Source organism: Quercus robur, chromosome 10 (genome assembly GCF_932294415.1).
Source record: "Quercus robur chromosome 10, dhQueRobu3.1, whole genome shotgun sequence".
NCBI classification, from domain to species: Eukaryota; Viridiplantae; Streptophyta; class Magnoliopsida; order Fagales; family Fagaceae; genus Quercus; species Quercus robur.
This window is the reverse complement of record NC_065543.1, coordinates 22,720,947-22,739,946: the sequence shown is the minus strand read 5'-3', so window position 1 is coordinate 22,739,946 and position 19,000 is coordinate 22,720,947.

Below are 19,000 nucleotides of genomic sequence, written 5' to 3'. Positions count from 1 at the left end.
AAATGTAAAAAAATTTTAAAAATTAAAAAACATCATCCAGGCTTCATTTGAAGGCGAAACGGGCAAGGCCAAGCCGAAAAATAGAGAACAAAAATAATTTCCTTCCTATCCGTTCGAACCCGACCCGAGTTTGAAAATTCAAAAATAAATGCAATAAAATTTAAAAAATTAAAAAACATCATCCAGGCATCATTGCAAGACGAAACGGGCAATGACAGGCCGAAAAATAGTGAACAAAAATAATTTTCTTCCTATCTGTTCAAACCCGACCCGAATTAGAAAACTCAAAAATAAAAGCAAAAAAATTTTTAAAATTAAAAAACATCATCCAGGCTTCATTTCAAGGCGAAACGGGCAAGGACAAGCCGAAAAATAGAGAACAAAAATAATTTCCTTCCTATCCGTTCGAACCCGACCCGAGTTAGAAAATTCAATAATAAATGCAAAAAAATTCTAAAAATTAAAAAACATCATCCAGGCTTCGTTTCAAGGCGAAACGGGCAAGCACAAGCCGAAAAATAGAGAACAAAAATAATTTCCTCCCTATCTGTTCGAACCCGACCCGATTTAGAAAATTCATAAACAAATGTAAAAAAATTCTAAAAACTAAAAAACATCATCCAGGTTACATTTCAAGACGAAACAGGTGAAGACAGGTCGAAAAATAGAGAAGAAAAAAAATTTCCTTCCTATCCGTTCGAACCCGACCCGAGTTTGAAATTTCGAAAATAATTGCAAAAAAATTTTAAAAATTAAAAAACAACATCCAGGCTTCATTTCAGGATTAAACGGGTAAGGACAGGCCGAAAAATAGATTACAAAAATAATTTCCTTCCTATCCGTTCGAATACCCGACCCGGGTTAGAAAATTCAAAAACAAATGCAAAAAAATTTTAAAAATTAAAAAACATCATCTAGGCTTCATTCCAAGACGAAACGGGCAAGGACAGGCCGAAAAATAGAGAACAAAAATAATTTCCTTCCTATCCGTTCGAATACCCGACCCGAGTTAGAAAATTCAAAAACAAATGCAAAAAAATTTTAAAAATTAGAAAACATCATCCAGGCTTTATTCCAAGACGAAACGGGCGAGGACAGGCCGAAAAATAGAGAACAAAAATAATTTCCTTCCTATCCATTCGAACTCGACCCGAGTTTGAAATTTCGAAAATAAATGCAAAAAAATTTTAAAAATTAAAAAACAACATCCAGGCTTCATTTCAGGAGGAAACGGGCGAGGACAGGCCGAAAAATAGAGAACAATAATAATTTCCTTCCTATCCGTTCGAATACCCGACCCAAGTTAGAAAATTCAAAAGCAAATGCAAAAAAATTTTAAAAATTAGAAAACATCATCCAGGCTTCATTCCAAGACGAAACGGGCGAGGACAGGCCGAAAGATAGAGAACAAAAATAATTTCCTTCCTATCCGTTCGAACCCGACCCGAGTTAGAAAATTCAATAATAAATGCAAAAAAACTCCAAAAATTAAAAAACATCATCCAGGTTTCATTTCAAGACGAAACGGATGAAGACAGGCCGAAAAATAGAGAAGAAAAAAAATTTCCTTCCTATCCGTTCGAACCCGACCCGAGTTTGAAATTTCAATAATAAATGCAAAAAAATTCTAAAAATTAAAAAACATCATCCAGGCTTCGTTTCAAGACGAAACGGGCAAGGACAAGCCGAAAAATAGAGAACAAAAATAATTTCCTTCCTATCCGTTCGAACCCGACCCGAGTTAGAAAATTGAATAATAAATGCAAAAAAATTCCAAAAATTTAAAAACATCATCCAGGTTTCATTTCAAGACGAAACGGGTGAAGACAGGCCGAAAAATAGAGTAGAAAAAATATTTCCTTCCTATCCGTTCGAACCCGACCCGAGTTTGAAATTTCGAAAAATAAATGCAAAAAAATTTTAAAAATCAAAAAACATCATCCAGGCTTCATTTCAGGACGAAACGGGCAAGGACAGGCCGAAAAATAGAGAACAAAAATAATTTCCTTCCTATTCGTTCGAACCCGACCCGAGTTAGAAAATTCAATAATAAATGCAAAAAAATTCAAAAAATTAAAAAACATCATCCAGGCTTCGTTTCAAGACGAAACCGGCCAGGACAGGCCGAAAAATAGAGAAGAAAAAAAAATTTTCTTCCTATCCGTTCGAACCCGACCCGAGTTAGAAAATTCAATAATAAATGCAAAAAAATTCTAAAAATTAAAAAACATCATCCAGGCTTCGTTTCAAGACGAAACGGGCAAGGACAAGCCGAAAAATAGAGAACAAAAATAATTTCCTTCCTATCCGTTCGAACCCGACCCGAGTTAGAAAATTGAATAATAAATGCAAAAAAATTCCGAAAATTAAAAAACATCATCCAGGTTTCATTTCAAGACGAAACGGGTGAAGACAGGCCAAAAAATAGAGTAGAAAAAAAATTTCCTTCCTATCCGTTCGAACCTGACCCGAGTTTGAAATTTCGAAAAATAAATGCAAAAAAATTTTAAAAATCAAAAAACATCATCCAGGCTTCATTTCAGGACGAAACGGGCAAGGACAGGCCGAAAAATAGAGAACAAAAATAATTTCCTTCCTATCCGTTCGAATACCCGACCCGAGTTAGAAAATTCAAAAACAAATGCAAAAAAATTCTAAAAATTAAAAAACATCATCCAGGCTTCATTCCAAGACGAAAAGGGCAAGGACAGACCGAAAAATAGAGAACAAAAATAATTTCCTTCCTATCCGTTCAAACCCGACCCGAGTTAGAAAATTCAATAATAAATGCAAAAAAATTCAAAAAATTACAAAACATCATCCAGGCTTCGTTTCAAGACGACACGGGCCAGGACAGGCCGAAAAATAGAGAAGAAGAAAAAATTTTCTTCCTATCCGTTCGAACCCAACCCGAGTTAGAAAATTCAATAATAAATGCAAAAAAATTCTAAAAATTAAAAAACATCATCCAGGCTTCGTTTCAAGACGAAACGGGCAAGGACAAGCCGAAAAATAGAGAACAAAAATAATTTCCTTCCTATCCGTTCGAACCCGACCCGAGTTAGAAAATTGAATAATAAATGCAAAAAAATTCCAAAAATTAAAAAACATCATCCAGGTTTCATTTCAAGACGAAACGGGTGAAGACAGGCCGAAAAATAGAGTAGAAAAAAAATTCCCTTCCTATCCGTTCGAACCCGACCCGAGTTTGAAATTTCGAAAAATAAATGCAAAAAAATTTTAAAAATAAAAAAACATCATCCAGGCTTCATTTCAGGACGAAACGGGCAAGGACAGGCCGAAAAATAGAGAAGAAAAAAAATTTCCTTCCTATCCGTTCGAATACCCGACCCGAGTTTGAAATTTCGAAAATAAATGCAAAAAAATTTTAAAAATTAAAAAACATCATCCAGGCTTCATTTCAGGACGAAACGGGCAAGGACAGGCCGACAAATAGAGAACAAAAATAATTTCCTTCCTATCCGTTCGAATACCCGACACGAGTTAGAAAATTCAAAAATAAATGCAAAAAAATTTTAAAAATTAAAAAACATCATCCAGGCTTCATTTCAAGGCTAAACGGGCAAGGACAAGCCGAAAAATAGAGAACAAAAATAATTTCCTTCCTATCCGTTCGAACCCGACCCGAGTTTGAAAATTCAAAAATAAATGCAAAAAAATTTAAAAAATTAAAAAACATCATCCAGGCATCATTTCAAGACGAAACGGGCAATGACACACCGAAAAATAGAGAACAAAAATAATTTTCTTCCTATCCGTTCAAACCCGACCCGAGTTAGAAATTCAAAAATAAATGCAAAAAAATTTTAAAAATTAAAAAACATCATCCAGGCTTCATTTCAAGGCGAAACGGGCAAGGACAAGCAGAAAAATAGAGAACAAAAATAATTTCCTTCCTATCCGTTCGAACCCGACCCGAGTTAGAAAATTCAATAATAAATGCAAAAAAATTCTAAAAATTAAAAAACATCATCCAGGCTTCGTTTCAAGGCGAAACGGGCATGGACAAGCCGAAAAATAGAGAACAAAAATAATTTCCTCCCTATCCGTTCGAACCCGACTAGATTTAGAAAATTCATAAACAAATGCAAAAAAATTCTAAAAATTAAAAAACATCATCCAGGTTACATTTCAAGACGAATCGGGTGAAGACAGGCCGAAAAATAGAGAAGAAAAAAAATTTCCTTCCTATCCATTCAAACCCGACCCGAGTTTGAAATTTCGAAAATAAATGCAAAAAAATTTTAAAAATTAAAAAACAACATTCAAGCTTCATTTCAGGAGGAAACGGGCAAGGACAGGCCGAAAAATAGAGAACAATAATAATTTCCTTCCTATCCGTTCGTATACCCGACCCGAGTTAGAAAATTCAAAAACAAATGCAAAAAAATTTTAAAAATTAGAAAACATCATCCAGGCTTCATTCCAACACGAAACGGGCGAGGACAGGCCGAAAAATAGAGAACAAAAATAATTTCCTTCCTATCCGTTCGAACCCGACCCTAGTTAGAAAATTCAATAATAAATGCAAAAAAATTCCAAAAATTAAAAAACATCATCCAGGTTTCATTTCAAGACGAAACGGATGAAGACAGCCCGAAAAATAGAGAAGAAAAAAAATTTCCTTCCTATCCGTTCGAACCCGACCCGAGTTTGAAATTTAAAAAATAAGTGCAAAAAAATTTTAAAAATTAAAAAACAACATCCAGGCTTCATTTCAGGATTAAAAAGGCAAGGACAGGCCGAAAAATAGAGAACAAAAATAATTTCCTTCCTATCCGTTCGAATACCCGACCCGAGTTAGAAAATTCAAAAACAAATGCAAAAAAAATTTATAAATTAAAAAACATCATCCAGGCTTCATTCCAAGACGAAACGGGCAAGGACAAGCCGAAAAATAGAGAACAAAAATAATTTCCTTCCTATCCGTTCGAACCCGACCCGAGTTAGAAAATTCAATAATAAATGCAAAAAAATTCTAAAAATTAAAAAACATCATCCAGGCTTCGTTTCAAGACGAAACGGCCCAGGACAGGCCGAAAAATAGAGAAGAAAAAAAAATTTCTTCCTATCCGTTCGAACCCGACCCGAGTTAGAAAATTCAAAAATAAATGTAAAAAAATTTTAAAAATTAAAAAACATCATCCAGGCTTCATTTGAAGGCGAAACGGGCAAGGCCAAGCCGAAAAATAGAGAACAAAAATAATTTCCTTCCTATCCGTTCGAACCCGACCCGAGTTAGAAAATTCAATAATAAATGCAAAAAAATTCTAAAAATTAAAAAACATCATCCAGGCTTCGTTTCAAGGCGAAACGGGCAAGCACAAGCCGAAAAATAGAGAACAAAAATAATTTCCTCCCTATCTGTTCGAACCCGACCCGATTTAGAAAATTCATAAACAAATGTAAAAAAATTCTGAAAACTAAAAAACATCATCCAGGTTACATTTCAAGACGAAACAGGTGAAGGCAGGTCGAAAAATAGAGAAGAAAAAAAATTTCCTTCCTATCCGTTCGAACCCGACCCGAGTTTGAAATTTCGAAGATAATTGCAAAAAAATTTTAAAAATTAAAAAACAACATCCAGGCTTCATTTCAGGATTAAACGGGTAAGGACAGGCCGAAAAATAGATTACAAAAATAATTTCCTTCCTATCCGTTCGAATACCCGACCCGGGTTAGAAAATTCAAAAACAAATGCAAAAAAATTTTAAAAATTAAAAAACATCATCTAGGCTTCATTCCAAGACGAAACGGGCAAGGACAGGCCGAAAAATAGAGAACAAAAATAATTTCCTTCCTATCCGTTCGAATACCCGACCCGAGTTAGAAAATTCAAAAACAAATGCAAAAAAATTTTAAAAATTAAAAAACATCATCCAGGCTTTATTCCAAGACGAAACGGGCGAGGACAGGCCGAAAAATAGAGAACAAAAATAATTTCCTTCCTATCCATTCGAACCCGACCCGAGTTTGAAATTTCGAAAATAAATGCAAAAAAATTTTAAAAATTAAAAAACAACATCCAGGCTTCATTTCAGGAGGAAACGGGCGAGGACAGGCCGAAAAATAGAGAACAATAATAATTTCCTTCCTATCCGTTCGAATACCCGACCCGAGTTAGAAAATTCAAAAACAAATGCAAAAAAATTTTAAAAATTAGAAAACATCATCCAGGCTTCATTCCAAGACGAAACGGGCGAGGACAGGCCGAAACATAGAGAACAAAAATAATTTCCTTCCTATCCGTTCGAACCCGACCCGAGTTAGAAAATTCAATAATAAATGCAAAAAAACTCCAAAAATTAAAAAACATCATCCAGGTTTCATTTCAAGACGAAACGGATGAAGACAGGCCGAAAAATAGAGAAGAAAAAAAATTTCCTTCCTATCCGTTCGAACCCGACCCGAGTTTGAAATTTCAATAATAAATGCAAAAAAATTCCAAAAATTAAAAAACATCATCCAGGTTTCATTTCAAGACGAAACGGGTGAAGACAGGCCGAAAAATAGAGTAGAAAAAAAATTCCCTTCCTATCCGTTCGAACCCGACCCGAGTTTGAAATTTCGAAAAATAAATGCAAAAAAATTTTAAAAATAAAAAAACATCATCCAGGCTTCATTTCCGGACGAAACGGGCAAGGACAGGCCGAAAAATAGAGAAGAAAAAAAATTTCCTTCCTATCCGTTCGAATACCCGACCCGAGTTTGAAATTTCGAAAATAAATGCAAAAAAATTTTAAAAATTAAAAAACATCATCCAGGCTTCATTTCAGGACGAAACGGGCAAGGACAGGCCGACAAATAGAGAACAAAAATAATTTCCTTCCTATCCGTTCGAATACCCGACACGAGTTAGAAAATTCAAAAATAAATGCAAAAAAATTTTAAAAATTAAAAAACATCATCCAGGCTTCATTTCAAGGCTAAACGGGCAAGGACAAGCCGAAAAATAGAGAACAAAAATAATTTCCTTCCTATCCGTTCGAACCCGACCCGAGTTTGAAAATTCAAAAATAAATGCAAAAAAATTTAAAAAATTAAAAAACATCATCCAGGCATCATTTCAAGACGAAACGGGCAATGACACACCGAAAAATAGAGAACAAAAATAATTTTCTTCCTATCCGTTCAAACCCGACCCGAGTTAGAAATTCAAAAATAAATGCAAAAAAATTTTAAAAATTAAAAAACATCATCCAGGCTTCATTTCAAGGCGAAACGGGCAAGGACAAGCAGAAAAATAGAGAACAAAAATAATTTCCTTCCTATCCGTTCGAACCCGACCCGAGTTAGAAAATTCAAAAATAAATGCAAAAAAATTTTAAAAATTAAAAAACATCATCCAGGCTTCGTTTCAAGGCGAAACGGGCAAGGACAAGCCGAAAAATAGAGAACAAAAATAATTTCCTCCCTATCCGTTCGAACCCGACTAGATTTAGAAAATTCATAAACAAATGCAAAAAAATTCTAAAAATTAAAAAACATCATCCAGGTTACATTTCAAGACGAATCGGGTGAAGACAGGCCGAAAAATAGAGAAGAAAAAAAATTTCCTTCCTATCCATTCAAACCCGACCCGAGTTTGAAATTTCGAAAATAAATGCAAAAAAATTTTAAAAATTAAAAAACAACATTCAAGCTTCATTTCAGGAGGAAACGGGCAAGGACAGGCCGAAAAATAGAGAACAATAATAATTTCCTTCCTATCCGTTCGTATACCCGACCCGAGTTAGAAAATTCAAAAACAAATGCAAAAAAATTTTAAAAATTAGAAAACATCATCCAGGCTTCATTCCAACACGAAACGGGCGAGGACAGGCCGAAAAATAGAGAACAAAAATAATTTCCTTCCTATCCGTTCGAACCCGACCCTAGTTAGAAAATTCAATAATAAATGCAAAAAAATTCCAAAAATTAAAAAACATCATCCAGGTTTCATTTCAAGACGAAACGGATGAAGACAGCCCGAAAAATAGAGAAGAAAAAAAATTTCCTTCCTATCCGTTCGAACCCGACCCGAGTTTGAAATTTAAAAAATAAGTGCAAAAAAATTTTAAAAATTAAAAAACAACATCCAGGCTTCATTTCAGGATTAAAAAGGCAAGGACAGGCCGAAAAATAGAGAACAAAAATAATTTCCTTCCTATCCGTTCGAATACCCGACCCGAGTTAGAAAATTCAAAAACAAATGCAAAAAAAATTTATAAATTAAAAAACATCATCCAGGCTTCATTCCAAGACGAAACGGGCAAGGACAAGCCGAAAAATAGAGAACAAAAATAATTTCCTTCCTATCCGTTCGAACCCGACCCGAGTTAGAAAATTCAATAATAAATGCAAAAAAATTCTAAAAATTAAAAAACATCATCCAGGCTTCGTTTCAAGACGAAACGGCCCAGGACAGGCCGAAAAATAGAGAAGAAAAAAAAATTTCTTCCTATCCGTTCGAACCCGACCCGAGTTAGAAAATTCAAAAATAAATGTAAAAAAATTTTAAAAATTAAAAAACATCATCCAGGCTTCATTTGAAGGCGAAACGGGCAAGGCCAAGCCGAAAAATAGAGAACAAAAATAATTTCCTTCCTATCCGTTCGAACCCGACCCGAGTTAGAAAATTCAATAATAAATGCAAAAAAATTCTAAAAATTAAAAAACATCATCCAGGCTTCGTTTCAAGGCGAAACGGGCAAGCACAAGCCGAAAAATAGAGAACAAAAATAATTTCCTCCCTATCTGTTCGAACCCGACCCGATTTAGAAAATTCATAAACAAATGTAAAAAAATTCTGAAAACTAAAAAACATCATCCAGGTTACATTTCAAGACGAAACAGGTGAATACAGGTCGAAAAATAGAGAAGAAAAAAAATTTCCTTCCTATCCGTTCGAACCCGACCCGAGTTTGAAATTTCGAAGATAATTGCAAAAAAATTTTAAAAATTAAAAAACAACATCCAGGCTTCATTTCAGGATTAAACGGGTAAGGACAGGCCGAAAAATAGATTACAAAAATAATTTCCTTCCTATCCGTTCGAATACCCGACCCGGGTTAGAAAATTCAAAAACAAATGCAAAAAAATTTTAAAAATTAAAAAACATCATCTAGGCTTCATTCCAAGACGAAACGGGCAAGGACAGGCCGAAAAATAGAGAACAAAAATAATTTCCTTCCTATCCGTTCGAATACCCGACCCGAGTTAGAAAATTCAAAAACAAATGCAAAAAAATTTTAAAAATTAGAAAACATCATCCAGGCTTTATTCCAAGACGAAACGGGCGAGGACAGGCCGAAAAATAGAGAACAAAAATAATTTCCTTCCTATCCATTCGAACCCGACCCGAGTTTGAAATTTCGAAAATAAATGCAAAAAAATTTTAAAAATTAAAAAACAACATCCAGGCTTCATTTCAGGAGGAAACGGGCGAGGACAGGCCGAAAAATAGAGAACAATAATAATTTCCTTCCTATCCGTTCGAATACCCGACCCGAGTTAGAAAATTCAAAAACAAATGCAAAAAAATTTTAAAAATTAGAAAACATCATCCAGGCTTCATTCCAAGACGAAACGGGCGAGGACAGGCCGAAACATAGAGAACAAAAATAATTTCCTTCCTATCCGTTCGAACCCGACCCGAGTTAGAAAATTCAATAATAAATGCAAAAAAACTCCAAAAATTAAAAAACATCATCCAGGTTTCATTTCAAGACGAAACGGATGAAGACAGGCCGAAAAATAGAGAAGAAAAAAAATTTCCTTCCTATCCGTTCGAACCCGACCCGAGTTTGAAATTTCAATAATAAATGCAAAAAAATTCTAAAAATTAAAAAACATCATCCAGGCTTCGTTTCAAGACGAAACGGGCAAGGACAAGCCGAAAAATAGAGAACAAAAATAATTTCCTTCCTATCCGTTCGAACCCGACCCGAGTTAGAAAATTGAATAATAAATGCAAAAAAATTCCAAAAATTAAAAAACATCATCCAGGTTTCATTTCAAGACGAAACGGGTGAAGACAGGCCGAAAAATAGAGTAGAAAAAAAATTTCCTTCCTATCCGTTCGAACCCGACCCGAGTTTGAAATTTCGAAAAATAAATGCAAAAAAAATTTAAAAATCAAAAAACATCATCCAAGCTTCATTTCAGGACGAAACGGGCAAGGACAGGCCGAAAAATAGAGAACAAAATAATTTCCTTCCTATCCGTTCGAATACCCGACCCGAGTTAGAAAATTCAAAAACAAATGCAAAAAAATTCTAAAAATTAGAAAACATCATCCAGGCTTCATTCCAAGACGAAACGGGCGAGGACAGGCCGAAAGATAGAGAACAAAAATAATTTCCTTCCTAACCGTTCGAACCCGACCCGAGTTAGAAAAGTCAATAATAAATGCAAAAAAACTCCAAAAATTAAAAAACATCATCCAGGTTTCATTTCAAGACGAAACGGATGAAGACAGGCCGAAAAATAGAGAAGAAAAAAAATTTCCTTCCTATCCGTTCGAACCCGACCCGAGTTTGAAATTTCAATAATAAATGCAAAAAAATTCTAAAAATTAAAAAACATCATCCAGGCTTCGTTTCAAGACGAAACGGGCAAGGACAAGCCGAAAAATAGAGAACAAAAATAATTTCCTTCCTATCCGTTCGAACCCGACCCGAGTTAGAAAATTGAATAATAAATGCAAAAAAATTCCAAAAATTAAAAAACATCATCCAGGTTTCATTTCAAGACGAAACGGGTGAAGACAGGCCGAAAAATAGAGTAGAAAAAATATTTCCTTCCTATCCGTTCGAACCCGACCCGAGTTTGAAATTTCGAAAAATAAATGCAAAAAAATTTTAAAAATCAAAAAACATCATCCAGGCTTCATTTCAGGACGAAACGGGCAAGGACAGGCCGAAAAATAGAGAACAAAAATAATTTCCTTCCTATCCGTTCGAATACCCGACCCGAGTTAGAAAATTCAAAAACAAATGCAAAAAAATTCTAAAAATTAAAAAACATCATCCAGGCTTCATTCCAAGACGAAAAGGGCAAGGACAGACCGAAAAATAGAGAACAAAAATAATTTCCTTCCTATCCGTTCGAACCCGACCCGAGTTAGAAAATTCAATAATAAATGCAAAAAAATTCAAAAAATTAAAAAACATCATCCAGGCTTCGTTTCAAGACGAAACGGGCCAGGACAGGCCGAAAAATAGAGAAGAAAAAAAAATTTTCTTCCTATCCGTTCGAACCCGACCCGAGTTAGAAAATTCAATAATAAATGCAAAAAAATTCTAAAAATTAAAAAACATCATCCAGGCTTCGTTTCAAGACGAAACGGGCAAGGACAAGCCGAAAAAAGGAGAACAAAAATAATTTCCTTCCTATCCGTTCGAACCCGACCCGAGTTAGAAAATTGAATAATAAATGCAAAAAAATTCCGAAAATTAAAAAACATCATCCAGGTTTCATTTCAAGACGAAACGGGTGAAGACAGGCCAAAAAATAGAGTAGAAAAAAAATTTCATTCCAATCCGTTCGAACCCGACCCGAGTTTGAAATTTCGAAAAATAAATGCAAAAAAATTTTAAAAATCAAAAAACATCATCCAGGCTTCATTTCAGGACGAAACGGGCAAGGACAGGCCGAAAAATAGAGAACAAAAATAATTTCCTTCCTATCCGTTCGAATACCCGACCCGAGTTAGAAAATTCAATAATAAATGCAAAAAAATTCAAAAAATTAGAAAACATCATCCAGGCTTCATTCCAAGACGAAACGGGCGAGGACAGGCAGAAAAATAGAGAACAAAAATAATTTCCTTCCTATCCATTCCAACCCGACCCGAGTTAGAAATTTCAATAATAAATGCAAAAAAATTCTAAAAATTAAAAAACATCATCCAGGCTTCGTTTCAAGACGAAACGGGCAAGGACAAGCCGAAAAAAGGAGAACAAAAATAATTTCCTTCCTATCCATTCGAACCCGACCCGAGTTTGAAATTTTGAAAATAAATGCAAAAAAATTTTAAAAATTAAAAAACAACATCCAGGCTTCATTTCAGGAGGAAACGGGCAAGGACAGGCCGAAAAATAGAGAACAATAATAATTTCCTTCCTATCCGTTCGAATACCCGACCCGAGTTAGCAAATTCAAAAACAAATGCAAAAAAATTTTAAAAATTAGAAAACATCATCCAGGCTTCATTCCAAGACGAAACGGGCGAGGACAGGCAGAAAAATAGAGAACAAAAATAATTTCCTTCCTATCCATTCCAACCCGACCCGAGTTAGAAATTTCAATAATAAATGCAAAAAAATTCTAAAAATTAAAAAACATCATCCAGGCTTCGTTTCAAGACGAAACGGGCAAGGACAAGCCGAAAAATAGAGAACAATAATAATTTCCTTCCTATCCGTTCGAATACCCGACCCGAGTTAGCAAATTCAAAAACAAATGCAAAAAAATTTTAAAAATTAGAAAACATCATCCAGGCTTCATTCCAAGACGAAACGGGCGAGGACAGGCCGAAAAATAGAGAACAAAAATAATTTCCTTCCTATCCGTTCGAACCCGACCCGAGTTAGAAAATTCAATAATAAATGCAAAAAAATTCCAAAAATTAAAAAACATCAACCAGGTTTCATTTCAAGACGAAACGGATGAAGACAGGCCGAAAAATAGAGAAGAAAAAAAATTTCCTTCCTATCCGTTCGAACCCGACCCGAGTTTGAAATTTCAATAACAAATGCAAAAAAATTCTAAAAATTAAAAAACATCATCCAGGCTTCGTTTCAAGACGAAACGGGCAAGGACAAGCCGAAAAATAGAGAACAAAAATAATTTCCTTCCTATCCGTTCGAACCCGACCCGAGTTAGAAAATAGAATAATAAATGCAAAAAAATTCCAAAAATTAAAAAACATCATCCAGATTTCATTTCAAGACGAAACGGGTGAAGACAGGCCGAAAAATAGAGTAGAAAAAAAATTTCCTTCCTATCCGTTCGAACCCGACCCGAGTTTGAAATTTCGAAAAATAAATGCAAAAAATTTTTAAAAATCAAAAAACATCATCCAGGCTTCATTTCCGGACGAAACGGGCAAGGACAGGCCGAAAAATAGAGATGAAAAAAAATTTCCTTCCTATCCGTTCGAATACCCGACCCGAGTTTGAAATTTCGAAAATAAATGCAAAAAAATTTAAAAATTAAAAAACATCATCCAGGCTTCATTTCAGGACGAAACGGGCAAGGACAGGCCGAAAAATAGAGAACAAAAATAATTTCCTTCCTATCCGTTCGGATACCCGACCCGAGTTAGAAAATTCAAAAACAAATGCAAAAAAATTCTAAAAATTAGAAAACATCATCCAGGCTTCATTCCAAGACGAAACGGGCGAGGACAGGCCGAAAGATAGAGAACAAAAATAATTTCCTTCCTATCCGTTCGAACCCGACCCGAGTTAGAAAATTCAATAATAAATGCAAAAAAACTCCAAAAATTAAAAAACATCATCCAGGTTTCATTTCAAGACGAAACGGATGAAGACAGGCCGAAAAATAGAGAAGAAAAAAAATTTCCTTCCTATCCGTTCGAACCCGACCCGAGTTTGAAATTTCAATAATAAATGCAAAAAAATTCTAAAAATTAAAAAACATCATCCAGGCTTCGTTTCAAGACGAAACGGGCAAGGACAAGCCGAAAAATAGAGAACAAAAATAATTTCCTTCCTATCCGTTCGAACCCGACCCGAGTTAGAAAATTGAATAATAAATGCAAAAAAATTCCAAAAATTAAAAAACATCATCCAGGTTTCATTTCAAGACGAAACGGGTGAAGACAGGCCGAAAAATAGAGTAGAAAAAATATTTCCTTCCTATCCGTTCGAACCCGACCCGAGTTTGAAATTTCGAAAAATAAATGCAAAAAAATTTTAAAAATCAAAAAACATCATCCAGGCTTCATTTCAGGAGGAAACGGGCAAGGACAGGCCGAAAAATAGAGAACAAAAATAATTTCCTTCCTATCCGTTCGAATACCCGACCCGAGTTAGAAAATTCAAAAACAAATGCAAAAAAATTCTAAAAATTAAAAAACATCATCCAGGCTTCATTCCAAGACGAAAAGGGCAAGGACAGACCGAAAAATAGAGAACAAAAATAATTTCCTTCCTATCCGTTCGAACCCGACCCGAGTTAGAAAATTCAATAATAAATGCAAAAAAATTCAAAAAATTAAAAAACATCATCCAGGCTTCGTTTCAAGATGAAACGGGCCAGGACAGGCCGAAAAATAGAGAAGAAAAAAAAATTTTCTTCCTATCCGTTCGAACCCGACCCGAGTTAGAAAATTCAACAATAAATGCAAAAAAATTCTAAAAATTAAAAAACATCATCCAGGCTTCGTTTCAAGACGAAACGGGCAAGGACAAGCCGAAAAATAGAGAACAAAAATAATTTCCTTTCTATCCGTTCGAACCCGACCCAAGTTAGAAAATTGAATAATAAATGCAAAAAAATTCCGAAAATTAAAAAACATCATCCAGGTTTCATTTCAAGACGAAACGGGTGAAGACAGGCCAAAAAATAGAGTAGAAAAAAAATTTCCTTCCTATCCGTTCGAACCCGACCCGAGTTTGAAATTTCGAAAAATAAATGCAAAAAAATTTTAAAAATCAAAAAACATCATCCAGGCTTCATTTCAGGACGAAACGGGCAAGGACAGGCCGAAAAATAGAGAACAAAAATAATTTCCTTCCTATCCGTTCGAATACCCGACCCGAGTTAGAAAATTCAAAAACAAATGCAAAAAAATTCTAAAAATTAAAAAACATCATCCAGGCTTCATTCCAAGACGAAAAGGGCAAGGACAGACCGAAAAATAGAGAACAAAAATAATTTCCTTCCTATCCGTTCGAACCCGACCCGAGTTAGAAAATTCAATAATAAATGCAAAAAAATTCAAAAAATTAAAAAACATCATCCAGGCTTCGTTTCAAGATGAAACGGGCCAGGACAGGCCGAAAAATAGAGAAGAAAAAAAAATTTTCTTCCTATCCGTTCGAACCCGACCCGAGTTAGAAAATTCAATAATAAATTCAAAAAAATTCTAAAAATTAAAAAACATCATCCAGGCTTCGTTTCAAGACGAAACGGGCAAGGACAAGCCGAAAAATAGAGAACAAAAATAATTTCCTTCCTATCCGTTCGAACCCGACCCGAGTTAGAAAATTGAATAATAAATGCAAAAAAATTCCGAAAATTAAAAAACATCATCCAGGTTTCATTTCAAGACAAAACGGGTGAAGACAGGCCGAAAAATAGAGTAGAAAAAATATTTCCTTCCTATCCGTTCGAACCCGACCCGAGTTTGAAATTTCGAAAAATAAATGCAAAAAAAATTCTAAAAATTAAAAAACATCATCCAGGCTTCGTTTCAAGACGAAACGGGCAAGGACAGGCCGAAAAATAGAGAAGAAAAAAAATTTTCTTCCTATCCGTTCGAACCCGACCCGAGTTAGAAAATTGAATAATAAATGCAAAAAAATTCCGAAAATTAAAAAACATCATCCAGGTTTCATTTCAAGACGAAACGGGTGAAGACAGGCCAAAAAATAGAGTAGAAAAAAAATTTCCTTCCTATCCGTTCGAACCCGACCCGAGTTTGAAATTTCGAAAAATAAATGCAAAAAAATTTTAAAAATCAAAAAACATCATCCAGGCTTCATTTCAGGACGAAACGGGCAAGGACAAGCCGAAAAATAGAGAACAAAAATAATTTCCTTACTATCCGTTCGAACCCGACCCAAGTTAGAAAATTGAATAATAAATGCAAAAAAATTCCGAAAATTAAAAAACATCATCCAGGTTTCATTTCAAGACGAAACGGGTGAAGACAGGCCAAAAAATAGAGTAGAAAAAAAATTTCCTTCCTATCCGTTCGAACCCGACCCGAGTTTGAAATTTCGAAAAATAAATGCAAAAAAATTTTAAAAATCAAAAAACATCATCCAGGCTTCATTTCAGGACGAAACGGGCAAGGACAGGCCGAAAAATAGAGAACAAAAATAATTTCCTTCCTATCCGTTCGAATACCCGACCCGAGTTAGAAAATTCAAAAACAAATGCAAAAAAATTCTAAAAATTAAAAAACATCATCCAGGCTTCATTCCAAGACGAAAAGGGCAAGGACAGACCGAAAAATAGAGAACAAAAATAATTTCCTTCCTATCCGTTCGAACCCGACCCGAGTTAGAAAATTCAAAAATAAATGCAAAAAAATTTTAAAAATTAAAAAACATCATCCAGGCTTCGTTTCAAGATGAAACGGGCCAGGACAGGCCGAAAAATAGAGAAGAAAAAAAAATTTTCTTCCTATCCGTTCGAACCCGACCCGAGTTAGAAAATTCAATAATAAATTCAAAAAAATTCTAAAAATTAAAAAACATCATCCAGGCTTCGTTTCAAGACGAAACGGGCAAGGACAAGCCGAAAAATAGAGAACAAAAATAATTTCCTTCCTATCCGTTCGAACCCGACCCGAGTTAGAAAATTGAATAATAAATGCAAAAAAATTCCGAAAATTAAAAAACATCATCCAGGTTTCATTTCAAGACAAAACGGGTGAAGACAGGCCGAAAAATAGAGTAGAAAAAATATTTCCTTCCTATCCGTTCGAACCCGACCCGAGTTTGAAATTTCGAAAAATAAATGCAAAAAAAATTCTAAAAATTAAAAAACATCATCCAGGCTTCGTTTCAAGTCGAAACGGGCAAGGACAGGCCGAAAAATAGAGAAGAAAAAAAATTTTCTTCCTATCCGTTCGAACCCGACCCGAGTTAGAAAATTGAATAATAAATGCAAAAAAATTCCGAAAATTAAAAAACATCATCCAGGTTTCATTTCAAGACGAAACGGGTGAAGACAGGCCAAAAAATAGAGTAGAAAAAAAATTTCCTTCCTATCCGTTCGAACCCGACCCGAGTTTGAAATTTCGAAAAATAAATGCAAAAAAATTTTAAAAATCAAAAAACATCATCCAGGCTTCATTTCAGGACGAAACGGGCAAGGACAAGCCGAAAAATAGAGAACAAAAATAATTTCCTTTCTATCCGTTCGAACCCGACCCAAGTTAGAAAATTGAATAATAAATGCAAAAAAATTCCGAAAATTAAAAAACATCATCCAGGTTTCATTTCAAGACGAAACGGGTGAAGACAGGCCAAAAAATAGAGTAGAAAAAAAATTTCCTTCCTATCCGTTCGAACCCGACCCGAGTTTGAAATTTCGAAAAATAAATGCAAAAAAATTTTAAAAATCAAAAAACATCATCCAGGCTTCATTTCAGGACGAAACGGGCAAGGACAGGCCGAAAAATAGAGAACAAAAATAATTTCCTTCCTATCCGTTCGAATACCCGACCCGAGTTAGAAAATTCAAAAACAAATGCAAAAAAATTCTAAAAATTAAAAAACATCATCCAGGCTTCATTCCAAGACGAAAAGGGCAAGGACAGACCGAAAAATAGAGAACAAAAATAATTTCCTTCCTATCCGTTCGAACCCGACCCGAGTTAGAAAATTCAATAATAAATGCAAAAAAATTCAAAAAATTAAAAAACATCATCCAGGCTTCGTTTCAAGATGAAACGGGCCAGGACAGGCCGAAAAATAGAGAAGAAAAAAAAATTTTCTTCCTATCCGTTCGAACCCGACCCGAGTTAGAAAATTCAATAATAAATTCAAAAAAATTCTAAAAATTAAAAAACATCATCCAGGCTTCGTTTCAAGACGACACGGGCAAGGACAAGCCGAAAAATAGAGAACAAAAATAATTTCCTTCCTATCCGTTCGAACCCGACCCGAGTTAGAAAATTGAATAATAAATGCAAAAAAATTCCGAAAATTAAAAAACATCATCCAGGTTTCATTTCAAGACAAAACGGGTGAAGACAGGCCGAAAAATAGAGTAGAAAAAATATTTCCTTCCTATCCGTTCGAACCCGACCCGAGTTTGAAATTTCGAAAAATAAATGCAAAAAAAATTCTAAAAATTAAAAAACATCATCCAGGCTTCGTTTCAAGACGAAACGGGCAAGGACAGGCCGAAAAATAGAGAAGAAAAAAAATTTTCTTCCTATCCGTTCGAACCCGACCCGAGTTAGAAAATTGAATAATAAATGCAAAAAAATTCCGAAAATTAAAAAACATCATCCAGGTTTCATTTCAAGACGAAACGGGTGAAGACAGGCCAAAAAATAGAGTAGAAAAAAAATTTCCTTCCTATCCGTTCGAACCCGACCCGAGTTTGAAATTTCGAAAAATAAATGCAAAAAAATTTTAAAAATCAAAAAACATCATCCAGGCTTCATTTCAGGACGAAACGGGCAAGGACAGGCCGAAAAATAGAGAACAAAAATAATTTCCTTCCTATCCGTTCGAATACCCGACCCGAGTTAGAAAATTCAAAAACAAATGCAAAAAAATTCTAAAAATTAAAAAACATCATCCAGGCTTCATTCCAAGACGAAAAGGGCAAGGACAGACCGAAAAATAGAGAACAAAAATAATTTCCTTCCTATCCGTTCGAACCCGACCCGAATTAGAAAATTCAATAATAAATGCAAAAAAATTCAAAAAATTAAAAAACATCATCCAGGCTTCGTTTCAAGATGAAACGGGCCAGGACAGGCCGAAAAATAGAGAAGAAAAAAAAATTTTCTTCCTATCCGTTCGAACCCGACCCGAGTTAGAAAATTCAATAATAAATGCAAAAAAATTCTAAAAATTAAAAAACATCATCCAGGCTTCGTTTCAAGACGAAACGGGCAAGGACAAGCCGAAAAATAGAGAACAAAAATAATTTCCTTCCTATCCGTTCGAACCCGACCCGAGTTAGAAAATTGAATAATAAATGCAAAAAAATTCCGAAAATTAAAAAACATCATCCAGGTTTCATTTCAAGACGAAACGGGTGAAGACAGGCCAAAAAA